We start from the raw sequence: 21,997 nt of genomic DNA, 5'->3' as shown, positions 1-21,997 counted from the left end.
TTACATAATCACACCATCTAAATGACTCGAAGTAATTCTTTGATTCAACTTTATAGAGTTAATTCAGAGCACTGCATTCACATATAATTTCAATGATCATAATCACATATATAACATATACTTTCATGTACTAAATTCAAAATGGCCGAATATAAATATACACAACCACATTTCATATACTACTCATTTCACTTCGTAATTTAATTCACATTATCCTCATATGCATAAACAATTTATACGTACCTGGACAATTTAATCTATCGAACGAATCTAGATGTCGTATAGCATAAATCCCATATTCATAGACTTTTTTATTTCACCGGCAATTAGCCTGCTAGGTATAAACCTGAACTTATCACCAGCCTCGACAATTTAATCTATCGAACGAATCTAGATGTCGTATAGCATAAATCCCATATTCATAGACTTTTTATTTCACCGGCAATTAGCACGCTAGGTATAAACTGAACTTATCACCGCACGAGGGCACGCTAGGTATAAACTGAACTTATCACCAAGCACAAGGCACGCTAGACATTCATCCGAAACTCATTCACCGGCATTATGCCTGCTAGGCTCATGGCCCGAAACAATTTCACCAGCTAAAAGCTTGCTGAGCCATAGGCCCGAATAATAATTCGAATATAAATTTCACAAAATCATAATATATGAACTTCTTGTATTTATGCATTTCACACAAGTTAATCACATTAGTCCACTTAAACTTAATTCACTTATAATCACTTAATAACTATCACACTATTGCTTCTTAATTTACCATTACATATCTTCCATCTCATGAATATAACTTATGGCAATATGATCATAACAATTTCCTTATTTCACTTTCATGCATACCATTCGGCTTTATACATGTATATATATGTACATATACTAAAAGTATGGCTAAATTCTCGTGACATATCATGATTCATTCACAAATAACTTATAAATACTTAAAACTTACCTCGAGTATTTCTGAACAACTACGAGTCAGCTATTCAACTACTTTAACTTTCCCCTTATTCGAATTTGCCCCTCTATGCTCTTGAGCTTAAATTCAACAATTTTAAACTAGTCATTATTCGACTATTCAAACATTACTTCAAAAATATAATATATATATTCGACTTTCACACATATAGATCATAGTAAACAAAAGTCATATACATTATAGGTCATCTTTGACCTCTCTATTTTCATCAATTTGAACCATTCCTTGACCAAATATTACATTCGGCATTTTTTTTATGTCTATTCATCCCAAATACAATTAATTAATTCATCCTTTAACCTTAAACACATTCGGCCTTAAAATACAAAAAAATTAACATTTCCTTTGTACACACCCTTAAGACCAAATGCATAATTCATTCTTCTTAACATATTTATACCTCATAACTATACTTATTTCCCACCTATCAATCATCATCCGAACATGTATATGTAAGATACATATTAATCCTTAGTCAATTATCATTCGTCTTAACATGATTAATTTCCATTTTCAATATCGTAGAAACCTAGGTTAGCCGAATATACAATTTCACCTATGCATAAATAGAACTCACATTCCATTAAGCTTACATTATTCAAAATCATATCATTAATGCATAAAGCCGAACCTTTAGACATACAAACATCCTTTTCTCAAAGCACTTAAACGGCAAATATTCTTTTTCTAACATTTTAATACTTAACATTTTCTTAAATCATTATTCAAGTTCAAATTCGGCTAACACACATAGAAGTACTAGCAACTAAATATTAACTTTGCATTTCACCATAATAGCGTTGCCATTAAACAATTAAGCCACAATTATTCAATTTTACCAAGCTCAACTCATCTATTATCAACCCTCAATACACAAAAGCATCAAAAACAACATCAAAGAAATACAAACATCCATGACCGAATGTCATCGTCATCAATTTACAAAAAACATTTGCCATGAGCTAGCTTCTATACTTGATGACCACTCCAAATATACAAAGATTTTCAATGAAAGAGCATTAAACATACCTTAATGAACTTAAAGGTGACCGAATGCCTTAACTTCAATTTCTTCTTTTCTTTCTTTAGGTACGGCAATGGAAGTAGAAAAAGATGAACCAACTTTGTTTTTATCACCCTTTTCTTTTAATAAAAATTCATATTTCATATTATTAATCCATTAAACATTTAATTAATTAATATAAAAGACATAAAATGTCAATCATCCACTAACCTTGCCATTCACTAACTTAAGGACGGGGGTATTTGACATGCAAGTCCCCATATTTTAAACCATACAATATTTGGCCACTACAAATTAACCTATCACATTTTCAAGTTTCTCACATAAGTCCTTGTTAATAATTCCACATTCAAATGACAAAATTAATACACGATACTTTCACACATGAAACTTCACATATAATAAACATAGAAAAGAGTATTTAAATAATTTTGTGACTCGGTTTTGTGGTCCCGAAACCACTTTCTGACTAGGGTCAAATTAGGGCTGTCACATACTTGAGCAGCTGGAAGCAAGATTTTGTGCAAATAGAATTAACGACATTTTAGCTTATGATGGCTTAGCTTAATGTATTTGCGTTGTTTTTTCACAAAAAAAAATGATTAGATAGAAATTCTTACATATTTTGGAGTCAAACTATAATTTTACCATATATTAATTTATGATTTTATGAATTTTGAGGGTCTAAAATAGAAATTTCTCATTTAGAGGGCCAAAGACCTGCATGCACTCTCTTTATGTCGCTTCTAATAAAAATTTAAAATATTACTGAAAATATAATTTTTTAAACATTCAAAAAACCAGTTAACAAATAAACTAATAAATATTTTAAAATGTAATATTCATAACATTTAATAAATTTATTTCTAGTAATGTGTATATTTTTAAAATATATATTGTAAGATTTCATATTTAAATAATATTATGAAAATTTCAAAATTTATTTTTATTTTAAACATTATTCGCATAAATTTAAATATGTTAAAAACTTTTTTCAAAATCATGCAAAATATTAGGGACTATTATTGTACAATTAAAGAGATTTTAGAAACATTGAAATCAGTAAAATAAGGAGTATAAATGTAATAAAAAGGTGTAAGATCTTCTTTAATAAATAGTAAATGGAGAGGGTTTATAGGAAAATATCCCATCCGCCTAGGCTATAAAAATATCATTTTCTTTCTTCCTTGCATTTCTAATGTTCCAACTTTTTTTTTTCTTTTTGTTATTATTCTTATACTTTATCAAAGTTCTGAATTTAATTTTTGAACTTTAATTTGATCATTTTTAGTGTTCATACTTTCAAATTTTAAAATTTCAGTCCTTATCAACCAACCAAAGGCGGATATAGGGGGGACTGGCAGGGGCCCTAGCCCCCTTAAAATGGAAAATCTCTATTTAGACATTGAATTTTTTTTTCAATTTTAAATTAGTAAAGATAAAATTTTACTTTGGCCCTCTTAAAATTATAAAAATTCGATTTAATCCTTAAAAAATTATAAAGATATAGACTATAAAAAATTAAAATTTCATTCAGCCCCCTCTAAAAATTTATTCTGACTTCGCCTCTGCAACCAACAACAATTAAACTTATTAAGTTTTGCTGTTTCCAAAATATGATGCGACAAACATAATATCATATATATAATGTCATGTCAGTTTGTTATTTCTATATATTACTCACTAAAAATCGAGTTAATGGACTAACAACTATCATTTGCGTCAATATTAAAATTTCAAATTTCTAAAGTATGTTTACTTAGAATGATCCAGTTGAAAATTATGGATAAATGGCTAGCTTGGCCTTGCTGTTGTGGTCAAGAAATGCTTTTGAAAAGCACAATTTGGACAAAAAAAAGTTTTTTTTGGAAACTATAATGGTGATAATACTCTGGAATGACATATTTTTATGTATTAATTACATATTTATTTTGAGTATGATCCTACTAATTTGAGTTATTTATGGTCTTTTATCTTGTAGAAACTAAATTGAAGGCTAAAGAAATTTGTGGGCAAAAAGCATGAATTTAAAGATAAAAGTGGCCAGCATGCTAAATAGGAAAGAAGTGGTGCCGAAAATGCAAAGTGTAGAAGACTTAGGGGAAAAACTGCAAAGAAGAGATTTTATAAACACAAGACTCTATTTAAATTTTAATTATATTAGGATTATTGTTAAGATTATTTAGATTTAATTTTAGCTTTTATCTTTATTTATCTTTTAGAATTTAATTAGGAATAGACTAGGTTTTCTAAGTAAATAAATAAGGGATGGAGTGACACAAATTAACACTCATCTTTTCTGTAAAAGCTTCCTCTGTGACAGCCCTAATGTGACCCTAGTCGGGAAGTGGTTTCGGGGCCACAAAACCGAGTCATAAAAATAATTAGCTGTCATATTTGATGCTTATTATATGTATATATGCATGTGTGAAAATTTTATATTTGAATTTTGTTTAATTGTAGGTGAATTTTAGTAAATAGGACTTATGTGAGAAAATTTAGAAATGTGCTAGGCAAATGTAAAGTGGCCTATTAATGCATGTTATAGAAATGGTGGGTTTGCATGTCAAATTGCCCAATATTTGAGCTAGTGGCCGGCCATGCTATGGGGCATAGCATATTTTAAGCATGGTGTGCTAATGTGGTATGTAGGAAACAATAAAATAAAAAGCTAGTAATAAAGAAATGGAAAAAGAAAATGATGAAAACAAAGAAAAAAATGTCCATCCTTTTCATTCTTCTTGACCGAAATTCAAAAGGAAAGAGAGGAGGAAATGTTGAAGAGATTCGGCCATGCTTGTAGCTAGGTTAAGGTAAGTTTGATGTTGTTCCATGAGATTCATGCATATTTTTTATGTTAGTTTGAGTTCTACCTAACCCATGGTTTAAATCTTGCTATGTGATGAAGATGATACTCGGCCATGGGTGTTGTTTTCTTGGTTGGTGTTTGTTTCATGCTAAATCTAGATGAACAATGGGGGTTGTCATTTAGGTTAAGATCAAAGAAATTAATCTTGTTAAAACTTTGAACTAATAATGCCCATATGTGTGATAGCGAACATAGACTTTGTTTAAAGTCTTGGTCAAAGGCCAGTTAAGTGTTTTGGAAATGATTAAGCTAGGTGTTTGATCTTTTGGTTGACATAGTACATAAAATGTTGCTAGATGGAGAAAAATTCGACCAGACAAGAGGTGTGCTAAGGCGAATATAATTTTGTATATTAATGAGTAATGCATGTGTTGAATTGATGGAATGGAGAGGATGCTTTAATAGTGCCTATATGTGTATTAGCCAAGTTTTGAACTTGAAACAAAATGGTATTTGGTCAATACAAGTGACCATACTTGTAGAATGTATTAAGTATGCAATCGGCCTCAACATAGACATGCATGTTCGCCACACGAATGAATGCATAGATTGATGTTGTACATTCGGCTATAGGTAAGCAGAATGATGATCCTATCTTGACTTAGACAATCGGCTCAAGGAGAATTTGTTAAGTGCTTAGTTAATTGATATTAGGTTAATGATGTGTGTATTTGGTCATAAAGGTGCACATGAGGAAATGTTTGATTAATTGTACTAAATTGCTCAATGTGATTAAAAATGCCTATGACCATTTTGTATTTGAACTAAAGGTGGCTGTAACACCCCGTACCCGAGACCGTGGCCGGAGTCGAACACGAGGGGTTAACGGGCGTAATCCACTTACTTGCACAGTTCATTTAAAAATTTCCAGATAGCTAGCTAACTGTGTCACTGTCACCTTAAAAATCATATCTTGAGTTCCACAACTTGAAAATCAGTTTCGTGATTTTTCCCTGAAACTAGATTCATATATGCATCTACAAATTTTTTTCTAGAATTTTTGGTCGGGCCAATTAGTACCGTTTATTAGTTAAAGTCTCCCATGTTACAGGGATCGACTACACTGACCTTCGCGCATTACGACTTGGATATCTCCCTGTACAGGGCTTCAATACTGATGTCGTTTGTTTATATAGAAACTAGACTCAAATAGGAATCTATAAATATATTGCATGACTCCTAATTATCTCTGGTTAATTTATAATGAATTTACAAAGTCGGAACAGGGAATCCAGAAACTGCTCTGGCCCTGTTTCACGAAAACCTAAATATCTCTTAACATACAACTCATATGACCGTTTCGTTTCTTCTATATGAAAGTAGATTCATCAAGGTTCATTTACATAATTTATTCACTATTTAATTCCATTCCTACTATTTTTAGTTATTTTTCACATCCACATCGCTGCTACTGTCAGCATCTGCCTTGAAGGTAGACTTTACCTATTTCATAGTTTCCATGATTCAATTAGCCCTTTTTGCATACATAGCACAAAGTATAATCATGATTAACCATTCCAACGGCTAATCGTTTCCAAACATTTCCATACCTCTTAGTGATCAACATACAAAATGATTATAGTACTATGCTAAAAACGTATATAAGCCAAATTTACACAAAATCCATGGGTACATGACCAACAACAAAAAGGGTAGTCCTATACATGCCATTTCAAAGTTCAACCAAAATTGTACCAAAAGGGGGCTTTGATAGTGTGGGAGACTTCGACTTCCAAAAATCCCGAGTCCGATAGCTGACGAGCCAAAATCTATAAAACAGAGAAACAAAGAAACGGAGTAAGCAATTTATGCTTAGTAAGTTTTGAGCAGGGATTCCAAAGACAACAAAAGCATAGCATTCATATAGCTAAACGGATAATTTCATATGCACAAATTCTCAATATCATACTTATTTCACATTACCAACCCTTATGTTCATACACAAAAGATCAACTTAGCCAAAGGCGGTAGCTCGTTTATCAAGCGGCGAATACTTATTTGTAAGGGCTCAACTAATTCAAAGCACATACTGAAACATACCTCATTGTTGGGATTTCACAAGCGTATTAACTGAAATTTTTACGGCAAGTTCATTCATTCCCGAATCACATACCTTCGAGTTTAACCGGATATAGCTACTCGTTCAAATACCTTCGGACATAGCCCGGTTATAGTAGCTCGCACAAATGCCTTGGGACTTAACCCGGATTTAGTAACTTCGCACAAATGCCTTCGGATCTTAGTCCGAATTTAGTAACTCGCACAAATGCCTTGGATCTTAGTCCGGATATAGTCACTTAGCACAAAGCCTTGGGACTTAGCCCGGACATCATTCAAGAACCATGCACACATATATCAATAAATCATGACACATCCATATTTCATTTTCATTACCAAAGCTCAACACAAGACACTTATCATATTTACAATTTCGGCTCAATAGCCACATACAAAGAGCATGATTTTGATTTACTTAAGACATAATCTAATCGAATCATAATTTAAGTTCCATTACTCAAAACTTACCTCGAATGTTGTCGAACGATTCGATGGCTATTCGACCAGCTTTTTCCTTCCTTTATCGGATTTAGTTCCCTTTGCTCTTGAGCTTAATTTAACAAATAAATTGATTTAATCATTTGAGCATCGAAAAGAGGAACTCAAGGTACTTAGCCCACATATATTCATTAGACATTAAAGTCACATATGTACGGAATCATGAATCAAACTCAACACATTAGTTAGTACTCTCCTTAGCCGAATTTTCTAAGTCAAGATAAAGCCTTCAACATGCTTACCTATGGCCGAACAACACATCAACCTATGTACTCATTCATGTGGCCGATTATGCATGTCTATGTTGAGGCCAATTATATACTCAATACCACACACAAATGGCATACCTTTTACTAACTAATGCATTACATATTATAACTCAATACGCATCCATCATGTACTCTATAACCGAAACACCATCATATGTAAGTATATACCTTGAGATATTGTATATGTCATACCAATACGTCATGTGCAAACATATATATATATATATATATATGTGCAAGAGCCGAATCTCAAAGTTGATTATAACTAAACATGAACATAAATCCAAAACACAAATCTTACCTACCATGCAATAAGCATAAATCATACTTATGGATATACCATGGCGAATACATCACAACACCATACCATTTCAATTTTGGTCATGGTTAAACAAAGAACTTAATGTCTCACTCAAAAATGCTAAAAAGAAAATCCAAGAGTCATCAATCCACCATCACATGTATCATTATCAAGCTTCATATTTAGCATGCAATGGCATTAACACAAAATCCACCTTGGCGAATATCATCCCCATGACATAGCAAAGATTTGAACCATGGGCTAATTAGAACTCAAGCTAGCAACTAAAACATGCATGAATCTCATGGCACAACCTCAAACATACCTTAATCTAGATACAAGTATGGCCAAGCCTCTTCCTAATCCTCTTCCAAACCAGACATGAGCAAGAACTCCTTCCTTCTTCCTTAGAATTTTCGCCAAAAGAAATGAAAAGGATGAACAAAATTTTTTTTCTTTTCTTCAACTCACGGCAATGGGGGAAGAAACACTCACACCATTCTTTTTTTTTCCCATTTCTTTTTACCCATACTCCTTATTTTATTTTTCCTAACATACACCATTGTCACAACATGTTTTATGACATGTTTTGCCCATCACTCTTTGTCATGGCCGGCCACTAGCAATTAGGGGAATTTGACATGCAAGTCCTCCCTTTGATTACATGCACTATTAGGTCCTTATAGATTAGCCTATCACATTTCAAAAGTGTCACACAAGTCCTACTAACTGAATTCACATGCAATCGACTAAATCGAAGCTTGAAATTTTCACACATTCATAATTACATATCCTAGACAATAAATATTACGTTTAAACATTTCGGTGACTCGGTTTAGCGGTCCCGAAACCACTTCCCGACTAGGGTCAATTTTGGGCTGTCACAGTGGCCATATGACCCATCAAATTCATTGTCATGTTCGGCCATAAGCTAGCATAATGAGACTTTAATAAGTTAAATTTGTTTGAATTAGCTCAAGAGCTTAGAGGACCAAAGTTGGATAAGGAAAGGAAAAAGTGATCGAATAGTCACCAAATCGTTCGACAACATCCGAGGTAAGTTTTCGAGTAATGGAGCTTAGATTATGATTCGATTAGATTATGTCTTAAGTAAATCAAAATCATGCCCTTTGTATGTGGCTATTGAGCCGAAATTTGTAAGTGTGATAAGTGTTTTGTGTTTGAGCTTTGGTAATGAAAATGAAATATGGATGTGTCATGATTTATTGATATATGTGCATGGTTATTCGAATGATATCCGGGCTAAGTCCCGAAGGCTTTTGTGCTAGGTGACTATAACCGGACTAAGATCCGAAGGCATTCGTGCGAGTTGCTATATCCGGGCTAAGACCCGAAGGCATTTGTGCTAGCGACTATATCCGGGCTAAGTCCCGAAGGCATTTATGCTAGTGACCATATCCGGGCTAAGACCCGAAGGCCTTGTGCAAGTAGTTATATCCGGCTAAATCCCGAAGATTTCTTGAGTTTGGGAATGAGCGATCTGCTGTAATAATTTCAATTAATACGCTCGTAAAAAAACTCAACAACGAGGTATGTGTCGTACATGCATTGGATTAATTGATTCCTCTTAAATAGTATTCGCTCAGTCGATTAAGGAGCTTCCGGTTTTTGGTTAAGTTGATCCCTTATGTATGAATATAAGGGTTGGAAATGTGAAGTAGGACTGATTTTTTTTGAGAATATATGTGTATATGAAATTATCCGTTTAGTTATATGAATGCTATACTTCAGTTGAGCCTAATTTCATTGCTCAAAACTTACTAAGCATTAAATGCTTACTCCGTTCTTTGAATCTCTTTTATAGATTTTGGTTCGTCACCATCGGACTCGGAGTGTCAAGTCAAGTCGCCCACACTATCAAAGCCCTTTTGGTACACTTTTGGTTGAACTTTGAAATGGCATGTATAGGACTACCCTTTTGTTGTTGGTCATGGACCCTTTGGTTTTGTATAAATTTGGATAGCCATGCGAAAATGGCTTATATACACTTTGAGCTTAATATTATAATCGTCTTGTATGATGTTCATTAAGAGGTATGGAAATGTTTGGGAATGATTTGCCATTGGAATGGTTAATCGTGATCATATTTTGTGCTATATATGCAAAAGGGCTAGTTGAATCATGGAAACTACTTAATAGGTAAAGTCTACCTTAAAAATAGATGCTGATAGCAGCAGTGATGTGAATGTGAAAAATCACTAAAAATATTAGGAATGGAATTAAATAGTGAATAAATTATGAAATCGAACCTTGATGAATATATTTTCATAGGAAAGTAACGAAATGATCATATGAACAGTATATTATGAGATATTTAAGTTTTTGCGAAACAGGGCCAGAACGGTTTCTGGATTCCCTGTTCCGACTTTGGAAATTTATTATAAATTAACCAGAGATAATTAGAAGTCATTCCATATATGTACATATTCCTTTTTGAGTCTAGTTTCTATAGAAACAAACGGCATCAGTATTGAAGCCCTGTACAGGGAGATATCCAAGTCGTAATACCAAAAGGTCAGTGTAGTCAAACCCTGAAATAGGGGAGACTTTAACTAATAAACTGTACTAATTGGATTGACCAAAAATTCTAGAAAAAAATTTTTAGATGGATATATGAGTCTAGTTTCAGGAAAAATTTACGGAATTGGTTTTCGAGTTTTGTAACTCTAGATATGAGTTTTAAGGTGACAGTGACGCAGTTACCCAGCTCGTCTGGAAATTTAAAATGGATTGTGCAAATAAGTGATTTAAGTCTGCGAACCCCTCTTGTCTGACTCCGGCAATGGTCTCGGGTATGGGGTGTTACATCCTCTCCCAAAAAGCTCTAGCTTTTTTGTTCCTTTTATTTATTCAATAAAATTCCATATTATTAAATATATTTCTTTTTTCCTGAAAAGCATGAGCCACTAAACTCATCTAGCCAAAGGTTGTCGAGATTCCTCAAAAAAGGTTCATGAGGCTTAGAATCTGCACTTAGCCTTCTTAACGAGTAGTCATCGTTTCTTCGCATTATGGGACTGACGCTTCCATCCATGTCTTTCCAAAAGTGATATTTTCATCTTATGCAAAGGAGGCCGCTTTGTATGTTTTAGGAAGGTTACAAAGTCAATTCGTTAGCTTACTGTGTCAGTGGTTGTGAAGCCCAAGAGACAAAATGGCGTGGCATTCGGCATTGAGAAATGATGATCTACTGTAAGATGGTCCCACAAAAGTGACGGTTGGCTAGAGTCAGGTTCCCCTAAATCGTAAGTCTAAAATCTAAGTTGAGGTAGTGGTCGTAGGTGTCCACTTCAACTATAACTGGCTTATTCTATTTGAGAAGGATCACTTAAAAGCCTAGGATTGAACCCAAGGAGGATCGAGATAATCGGAGGCTGGAATCTCTCCATCAAAGACTCTTTTTTCTCAACTCTATTTATTTTTACAATTTCAATTTCAATTTACGCAATCTCGATTCATCCGGACTTTAATTCTATTTTTTATTTTTTATTTCCAGGTACGCCGTTTTTCTTGGGCACGACTCTGTCCGGGATCTTGAAAAATAGGAATTTGTTTAAATCTAGTCCCTGAGGATTTGACCTTACTTCTCTTATACTATTCTTTTCATTATTTTATAAGGATAGGATATTTTTTGCGCTCTCAACGACGCATCAAATTTTGGCACCATTGTTGGGGACTAGTAACGTACTAATCTTGTTTTTTTTTTTGTTTCTTATGACCAGATCTGCTCCAGGTATTCTTGTGTTTGATTCAAAAATAGAGAAGACTGCAAAAGCTAATCGCAAGGAAACAAAGCTACGTAAAAAGCAGTTAGAGGTGGTAGGGACTCAGAGTAACCTACCGCCGAAAATAGAAGTAGACGACGAAGTTGAGTCTAGGGTTAACGAAAACCCTACTCAAACACTAGAAAATGAAAGAGTAGGAGTTGATCCACCAGAAGAAGTGTTTAACACTAGGGTTAACGAAAAGCCATATCTAGCAAATCAACCTATGGTTCAAACGATTCGACAATTGGCTGAAGCTCTTGCAGAACAACTACTGTTATGCATTGCATATCCTATTATGGATACTGATTTTGAACCAAAGTCAGGTTTAATCCAGTTACTACCAACTTTTTGTGGGTTGCAAAACAAAAATCCCCACAAACATCTGAAAGAGTTTCTTACGGTTTGTCTTAGCACGAAACCTTATGCCGTAACTGAGGATCAAATCAAATTGTGTGCTTTCCCTTTTTCCTTAGCAGATTTTGCTAGGGAGTGGTTATTTTATCTAGCCCCTGAGTCTATTACAACTTGGACTGATCTTTCTAGTTTGTTTCTCAATAGGTTTTTTCTAGCATCGCATACTGCAGAGTTAAGAAGGGAGATCATTGGGATAAGGAAAAAAGAGATGTTAATTCTCTTTACGACTATTGGGAGCGATTTAAGAAGTTGTGTGCAAGTTGCCCATAACATGGGATCACAGAAAAGTCTCTGCACCAATACTTCTATGAGTCTTAAAGTCTATAGAGATGAATATGGTAGATGCCGCTAGTGGAGGAGCGTTGGTCAATATAACTCCCCAACAAGCAAGGGACTTGATATCCACGATGGTTGCAAATACCCAAAAATTCCGAGCCAATCCTGAACCCACTAGAAGGGTTCACCAACTAAGTAATTCAACTTTAAAAAATAAAGTTGATAGACCTACTAATATCATGAATTCTCTTTTGGCAGTAAAAATAGGACCAACCCAACTGTGTGGAATTTTCGCAACACCCCAACATACAACTGATGCTAGTTTGTGTGACGATCCTATGGCCTATTTAGATGCTGTGGGGAACTTTCTTGGACTGCCCCAAAGGCGATATGACACCTATACAAATACATATAACCCAGGATGGAAAAATCATCCTAACTTGAGTTATAGGGCAAACCTATAGTATAACCAGCCATACCAAAACCAATTTCCACAATAGTAACTACATTCAGGTGCCACTCTAGAAACCATGGTCAATAAATTAGCAACTAATGTTCTTGATTTCCAACAGCAAATACAACAGCAAACTCTTGAGTTCCAAAAGGAAACAAAGGATTCTAAATAGAAAACCAAGCTGTCTATAAGAGAGTTGAACACATCAATTGAGAAAATGAACTCACAAGGAAAGTTGCCGCCACAAACAGAACCTAACCCAAGATAACACGCAAGTGCAGTGACGTTGTGAACTGGAAAAGTACTGGAATTAAATCCTGGCAGAAATCTTGATCAAGATTTCACCCAAAAAAAGTAGAAGAATGATGAACAAGTCCTACGAAACCTCCATTGCCCATAATTCAAGGACGATTGAACCAATATCGGATAGGTAAAGAGGAAAAAGAGATCATTGAAACATTCAGAAACATCAAGATCAACATACTATTGTTGGATGCCATCAAACAAATTCCACGATATGCCAAGTTCCTTAAGGAGCTTTGCACCAACAAGTGAAAATTAACTAGAAATGAAAGAGTAAGTGTTGGTGAAAATGTATTTGCGATATTGCAACAGAAGATGCCAGCAAAATGCAAAGATAAGGGCATGTTTGCAATACCATGCAAAATAGGCCACTTCGGAATAAAAAAAGCCATGTGTGATTTAGGAGCGTCCATAAATGTAATTTCTTTTTCTATTTTTGAATCACTTAACGAGAGTTTTTTTTTATTATGAAAAAAGGTGTTATCATTCAACTAGCAGATAGGTCTGTTGTGCATCCAGAAGAAGTCCTTGAGGACGTATTAGTGAAAGTCAACGGGCTTATCTTTCCTGTGGACTTTTATGTGATAAAAATAGAAGAGGATAACGCTCTTGCATCTTCAGATATCTTGTTGGGGCAACCTTTCCTTAGTACTGCAAATATTAAGATTGAAGTGCATAGCGGAACACTCACAATGGAGTTTGACAGAGAGATCGTGAAGTTTAACGTTTATGGTGCTATTAGTCATCCTAGTGAAATTTTGAATAAAATTTAATAAATAAAAGGAACAAAAAAGCTAGAGCTTTTCAGGAGAGGGAGCTTTTACAGAAAAGATGAGTGTTAATTTGTGTCACTCCATCCCCTATTTATAGTACTTAGAAAACCTAGTTTATTCCTAATTAAATTCTAAAAGATAAATAAAGATAAAAGCTAAAATTAAATCTAAATAATCTTAACAATAATCCTAATATAATTAAAATTTAAATAGGGTCTTATGTTTATAAAATCTCTTCTTTACAGTTTTGCCCCTAAGTTTTCTACACTTTGCATTTTCGGCACCGCTTCTTTCCTATTTTACATGCTGGCCCATTTTATCTTTAAATTCATGCTTTTTGCCCACAAATTTCCTTTTGCCTTCAATTTAGTCCCTACAAGATAAAAAACCATAAATAGCTCAAATTAGTAGGATCATTCTCAAAATAAATATGTAATTAATACATAAAAATATGTCATCCCAGAGTATTATCAAATTCCCCCTACTTAGCCCATTCTTGCCCTCAAGTATGGTTCCTATCCACTGTGTAATTTACATTTTACCATGAAAGAAGTATCACTCCAAAGTTTTATAAAAATTAGGCATAACGCATATGAAAATAAAAAAACCTTTAGCTTGCTTTAAGTAAAACTGAAAAAGTATTCCAATTTAAACACACAAAAATTAAATCGTCTTGGATTATTTCATGAAAATTAGGTAATGTACTAAACTTACCAAGACACCCTATTTGTTTTCACCCTCAGCCTCCAAATGCAATTCTATATTATTATATTATATTTTTCTTTTTTTTTTTACTTTTTTCAGCATATATTGAACCTTTTGACACGAAGAGAGATGACAACCCAAGCATCTCACCCCGGTTACTCAGCCCAATATATTAAATTGTAATTTCAGTTTTACTTAAAGCAAGCTAAAGGTTCTCTTTATTTTCATATGCATTACGCCTAATTTTTATAAAACTTTGGAGTGATACTTCTTTCATGGTAAAATCTAAATTACATAGTGGATAGGAACCATACTTGAGGGCAAGCATGGGCAAAGTAGGGAAATTTGATAATACTCTGAATGACATATTTTTATGTATTAATTACATATTTATTTTGAGTATGATCCTGCTAATTTGAGCTATTTATGGTTTTTTATCTTGTAGGGACTAAATTGAAGGCAAAAGGAAATTTGGGGGCAAAAAGCATGAATTTAAAGATAAAATGGGCCAACATGCGAATAGGAAAGAAGTGGTGCCGAAAATGAAAAGGGTGGAAGACTTGGGGATAAAAATACAAAGATGAGATTTTATAAACACAAGACTCTATTTAAATTTTAATTATATTAGGATTATTGTTAAGAGTATTTAGATTTAATTTTAGCGCTTATCATTATTTATCTTTTATAATTTAATTAGGAATAGACTAGGTTTTCTATTTAATATAAATAGGGGATGGAGTGACACAAATTAACACTAATCTTTTTTGTAAAAGCTCACTCTCCCAAAAAGCTCTAGCTTTTTTCTTCCTTTTATTTATTCAATAAAATTCCATTTTATTAAATTTATTTCTTTTTTTCCCAAAAAGTATGAGCCATTAAACTCATCTAGGCAAAGGTTGTCGAGATTTCTTAAAAAAAGGGTCATGAGGCTTAGAATCCGCACTTAGTCTTCTTAACGAGTATTCATCATTTCTCCGCATTACGGGACTGACACTTCCGTCTATGTCCTTCTAAAAGTGATCTTTTCATCTTGTGCAAAGGTGTCTGCTTTGTATGTTTTGGGAAGGTTGCAAAGTCAGTTTGTTAGCTTATTGCGTCAGTGGTTGTCAAGCCCAAGAGACAAAATGGCATGGCATTCGCCATTGAGAAATAATGATGTAGTATAAGACGATCCCACAAAAGTGACAGTTGGATAGAGTCAGGTTACTCTAAATCGTAAGTTTAAAATCTAAGTGGAGCTAGTGGTCGTAGGCATCCTCTTCCACGATACTATGGCCCATTTAGATGCTGTGGAGAACTTTCCTAGACCGACCCAAAGGTGATATGACCTCTATACAAATACATATAACCCAGGATGGAAAGACCATCCTAACTTGAGTTACAGGGCAAACCTGTAGTAGAACCAGCCACACCAAAACCAATTTCCACAACAGCCAAGAGATTTAGGTATCTCTCTAGAAACCATGGTCAATAAATTAGCAGCTAATGTCCTTGATTTCCAACAGCAAATACAACAAAAAACTCTTGATTTCCAAGAGGAAACAAAGGATTTTCAACAGAAAATCGAGGTGTCTATAAGAGGGTTGACCACATCAATTGAGAAAATGAACTCACAAGGAAAGTTGTCATCACAAACGGAACCTAACCCAAGACAACACGCAAATGTAGTGACATTGTGAAGTGGCAAAGTACTGGAACCAAATCCTGGCAAGAATCTTGATGAAGATTTCGCACAGAAAAAGTAGGAGGACGATGAACAAGTCTGAACGAAACCTCCATTGCCAATAATTCAACCTCCATTTCCAGGACGATTGGACCTGTAACACCCCAGACTTGGCCTAGAAGTCTAGACCGAATTCGAAATGCTACATTGATCACCAAAGTGATCGTAGGAAAATTTTACAAAACAACTCATCTAAGTGAACCTAATGTATTTAAAACCATTTAATAATCAGTCAATAAAATTTACAATAAGACTCAATATAAAACCTAAAATAAACGTACGAATGAAAATCTAAAATGGAAATTGTACCACTGTATTATTAAGCCTTACAGTTCAAAGTTAACTAAATAACAAAACTATAACGAAAAACAAAACTGATAATTTATTTGTTTGCGAGACTGTCCGACACCTCCGCTTACTAAGTCCAACATCCAGAACTTCGAAGTGTACTTGAAAGGGGAAATAGAAGAGGGGGTGAGCCACTTGAGCTCAGTGTGAGATCAAAACCTATTATCTACAGATCCAGAAATAGTACAGAATGGAACATACTTACAGAAATATTCAGAACCAGTCGATATATGCAAAACAAACTTACCAACAGATGACTGTTGAGCATATTCGCCCAAAATCTAACACATACCATATGTACTTTTCAGTCATATGGTCAATTAGACACACACACAGTCACAATAACAGTTCAGTCAAACAGGTGCAGACCGAATCTACTAAATTCATATAAACACAAGAGCCTTTCAGTCAAACAGTAACGTATTCAATCACAGTATCACATTCAGCCATGGTATCAGTAATTCTCAACCATTCAAAAGTTTTAATTCAGTCGAACAGATCAATTCAGCCATGAGTTACAAAATTCCCACCCATCCAGCCAACACACCTCTCCATCCCCTATCACTCCTTATAAGAGCTTTAAGCTCGTCCCACCAATAGTTCCACTCAGGACCTCGTAAGGTCCATCCAACCCTACACTCCCACTGCTGTCCCCTGGGTTGCCCAGCAACGATGGCTATTAGGATTGTCCACGACCCTCTGGGTATTGGGGCTAACAGTGGGCAGATAAACTTCCAGTCTCGTATATTACGTAGCAAAGCTAGCATATCAATTGTACTGTGCAATGCGGTAAACCGCGGTACAGACATGCAGTATAAACTGCCAGATCAGATAGTGGTACGTAGCGTAGCTAATGTACATGTGGTACAGTGCAATGCGGTAATCCAGTATACCAATAGGTTGCAGTAAAACTACCAATTCAATCAATGTTACGTAGCGTAGCTAACGTACATGTGGTACAGTGCAATGCGGTAATCCACTATACCATTATCAGTAAAACCCACGACCCTTAGGGTATTGGGACCGCCCTCAACCCTCTGGGTATTAGGGGTTATCAGTAACGGGAAGAATAACTGCCAGTTCAGTCAATCTCCCTTCTCTTGAAAAATCCCACCCAAAATAGTTTATGCATAGGTATGAATGCAGTCAGATGTACACAATCAGAATACCAATTCAATCAGTCAATCAAAAGCAAACACTTGCATCCTATCAGTCAGTTACAAAATCAGACATGTGCACTCTCATAACTCGAGTTTAGTATCAAGCTTATTCTATCACAAATCACAATTAATCACACATATCAAGCCCAAATCAGAGTCATAGTTACCCTCAGTAAAGATCAGTCGAGGTTTGGAACACACAGAGTTACGATTATAATTAAATTGACCTAAAATTAAAACTTAGTGAAATAAGGCCACACGTAAGTGTGCTCCGGTCATATGGGGGTCCAAACGCCCTTATGAAGGGTAGCACACAGCCGTGTGAACAGGCCGTGTAACTCACTGTCCAATTTTTCTAAAATAAAGTACAGGTCAGAGACAGCCGTGTGAGGGTCTCACACGCCCGTGTGCCACCAGACATGGCCGTGTGTTCCGAAACACACACCCATGTGCAATCCCTAAATCCCCAAATCTGTCACATGACCGTGTGGCCAGGCTGTGTGACCCCAAAACTCAGAATCCCTAATTCTTAAAACCCACACGCCCATGTGCGTAAGGGACACGACCGTGTAAAATTTAACAAAATCCCCAAATCGGCCACACGACCGTGTGGCTCTAAAATTGGCCCAGAACCCTAATTTCCAAATCCACACGGCAGCGTGTCTCGGCTTTTATCTGCAAGGAATAGTGGCTCCTCAAACCAAATGGTAGTTTGGCTACACTTATATGAACTGTGGAGTGAAAAGGAAGAGGGGTTCTGGGGAACTCCCTATTTGGAGAGCTAGTGGTCAAGGATAGGATTTCTGAATGCCATATGATATATTATGCGATTGTTGCATACCATACATTCTCATTGAAAGTATATGATGAAACAACTAAACTAATAAGTGTGTATATACCTATTGTAAAAGATATTATAGTAGAATTGTTCAATTGAATGCAATTGTGTGTTAATGTTCTGTTTGTCTAGAGTGACAAAAACTGAATTATCTTATTATTAGGATTTTTATGTCAATTTGGTTATCATGATAGACATGTATGTTCGAATACTGATTTGATTTATTGTAGAGGGTCTATGGAGCCTACTAAGCTCACTCCCCTATTTTCCATCTAATAAGATGTAAAAGTAACATATTTTAATCACATTCTTAATGTGTTTTTGGATGATAAATTATGTAAAGTAGTGAACTTCATGGTCCTAATCCTTTAAATTCATGTTTCTATACTTAAAAGAGCATTTGGGAGCAAAAGGAGCGAAAAACGAGCCAAAACCAGACAAATAGAGTTGTTTCTAAGATCCACACGGCTTGAGCATTTCCACACGAGCTGGCCACACGCCCATGTGCCAGCCCGTGTCGATATCGTATCGTGCTTCCCAAATTCGCAGAAAAACCCAATCTTTAGGCTTTCTGAGCATTTTAAAGTCTATAAATACCAATTAGAAGAAGACCTAAGGGGACACTCAGAGAAGATCGAAGAAAAGACTCGAAGAACACCATTGAGATTAACTCAGAAGTGGATCTCCTTCAAGATTGAAGATCTTCATTTAATTTCCTTCGAAGTTTTATTGAGTTTCTTTATGTCTTGTTGTTATCCTCACTTTGACATGTTTCTATTCAGGATTATGAACTAAATTCCCTAGATACCTAGGGAAGATGAAACCTATTATGAATCTTATTATTTGATTTTTGATTTACGTAATAAATACTTGATTCTTGTTTTCAATTATGTATGCTTCTTTCTTGTTTTAATATTTCTGAGATATTAATTCAAGTTTAATGTGCTTATTTCAATAGAGCAAAAGTCCTTGTTTAAGAGTAGATCTAGCATAATTGAGTGGAGTTGCATGCAATCCTAGAAATAGGACGACATAAATCTACCGGATTAGAGTCAAATCTAATAGGGGAATCCATCTATCGAGTTGGTGCGACAATAGGGATTTTAGTTAGAAAGAGATTTCAATTAATCAACCTAGAGTCAGTTTTTCTCACTCTTGAAAGAGATATTAACATAATTTAGGGATTTCTACGGATCAAGAGACAAGTGAATAAATTTTTTAATTCAAATTTATAATAATAGGTGAAGTCTAGATGGATTCTTTCCTCGCTATTGTCTATCTTATTGATTATCTTCAATTAATTTCCTATTTCATTCTCTGTTGCATTCTTAGTTAGATTAGTTTAGTAATTTTAGATTGAAAACAATCACTACAATTTGTCGGCTAAATAATAGAAAAACTGTAATTACTAGTACTTTTAGTCCTTATGGATACGGTATAGTAGGGATACTATTGTTTGCTAGGTGCGCTTGACTTTTATCGTAATTATAGTTAGTTTAGTGACCATCAAGGTTTTGGCATCGTTACCGGGGACTAAAATATTAGGAACACTTCATTTTTATTAATTTAGCCATTTATTTTTATTGTACTTTTATTTTTATTTTTAGTTTAATTTTTTTTTCTAATTTTTGTTTTATTTGCTTCTGGCAGGTTCCTTTAGTTTATGACTAGAAGAAACCTGTCGGGACCATTACTATTTGATAGCGAAATTGAAAGTACAACTCGTTGGAATCATAGAGAAGCAAGGCTGAGTCGATAGAGTATAGTAGACGAGAAAAAGGACGTTATTATTATTATTGAGGAGAAGGGTGATAATTAGAATAATCAGTTACCTCCTATTGTTGCTGCGAATCCTGCTAAGCCAAATCCTGCTCCTTGTACTATGTACGATTATTCCAAGCCTACTCTGACTGAGGCTGAATCGAGTATTGTGAGACCCACTATTGCTGCAAATAATTTTGAATTGAAGCCGAACACTATTCAGATGGTAAAACAATTTGTTCAACTCGATGGTTTGCAAGACGAAGATCCAAATACTTATTTGGCTAATTTTCTGGAAGTTTGTGATACTTTTAAGATAAATGGCATTTCTGACAATGCCATTTGCCTACAGTTATTCCCTTTCTCATTGAGGAACAAAGCAAAACAGTGGTTGAATTCTTTACCACGAGGTTCTATACTAAATGGGATCAAATGACTGAGAAATTCCTACTGAAGTACTTCCCACTGGCTAAGACGGCCAAGTTGAGGAATGATATCTCTTCCTTCGTTCAAATAAACTTAGAAACCTTATATGATGCATGGGAGAGGTATAAGGATTTATTGAGAAGGTGCCCTAACCATTTTCTCCCTTTATGGCTACAGGTTCAAACATTCTACAATGGCTTGAATCCCTCAACTAGATAGTTGATCGACGCAACAGCTGGTGGTACATTGAATAGTAAAACACCCGAAGTAGCTTATGAGTTTATAGAAGAGATGTCACTGAATTATCAGTGGCAAGTCAAGAGGACGAAACTGAATAGAGCAGTCGGTGTTTTCAATCTAGATACGGTCACCATGTTATTGAATCAGGTAGAATAATTAAATAAAAAAATTGATAGTTTTTATGTTTCTACGTAGGTACATCCGGTGATTCAATGTGATACAAATAGAGGTGGAATGAACAATCCAGAATGTTTACCCTTTGTTACTTGTAACACCCCAAACCCAGCCCGGTTGTTATGGCCGAATTCGGCGTGTCACATCTAAGTGTTTTAGCGAAAACCGTGTTTTCATTGAAAACCCTTCTTAAAATAAAAGAAAAACCTTAATTAAAAAAAAACCCTTTCAATCACTTGTTTGAAACATAAGATTTGATGAAAACAAGTCGCTTAAAAATTTAGTTGCGGAAACGTAGAAAAGACATATTATAGTTTAAGAAACCATGTTCAACTTCTTATAGTTACATCACATTGAAATAATAACCCAGAAAATAAAAAAATGGAAGCCCTATTACAATCTGATTGAATAATACTTAATAAAATAGAAACTTATATGCTTTTTTTTTCAAAAAACAAGTCCAAATTATCTTGCTAGCTAGCCACCCAGAGTCCCTCCGAACATCGAACCTTCTACTGAGCATCACCTGAAAATAAAACAAAAGAGGGGGTGAGTTTTTGCAAACTCAGTGTGTACAACCCTCGTCGAAAAACAAGCATTC

The 21,997-nt window shown here is 34.8% G+C and overlaps 1 non-coding gene across 1 annotated transcript; it reads right to left on the bottom strand.

Annotated features, from left to right (window-relative positions):
- Nucleotides 1–21,036: 21,036 nt before the first annotated feature.
- LOC128283081 (small nucleolar RNA R71) lies at nucleotides 21,037–21,143 on the bottom strand. The gene has a single exon (XR_008273423.1). It is a non-coding gene; the product is annotated as a small nucleolar RNA R71 (small nucleolar RNA).
- Nucleotides 21,144–21,997: the final 854 nt, after the last annotated feature.

The sequence above is a fragment of the Gossypium arboreum genome, chromosome 10, assembly GCF_025698485.1.
Source record: "Gossypium arboreum isolate Shixiya-1 chromosome 10, ASM2569848v2, whole genome shotgun sequence".
NCBI classification, from domain to species: Eukaryota; Viridiplantae; Streptophyta; class Magnoliopsida; order Malvales; family Malvaceae; genus Gossypium; species Gossypium arboreum.
The sequence above is the reverse complement of the archived record's forward strand: the minus strand, read 5'-3'. Positions and strand labels throughout refer to the sequence as shown.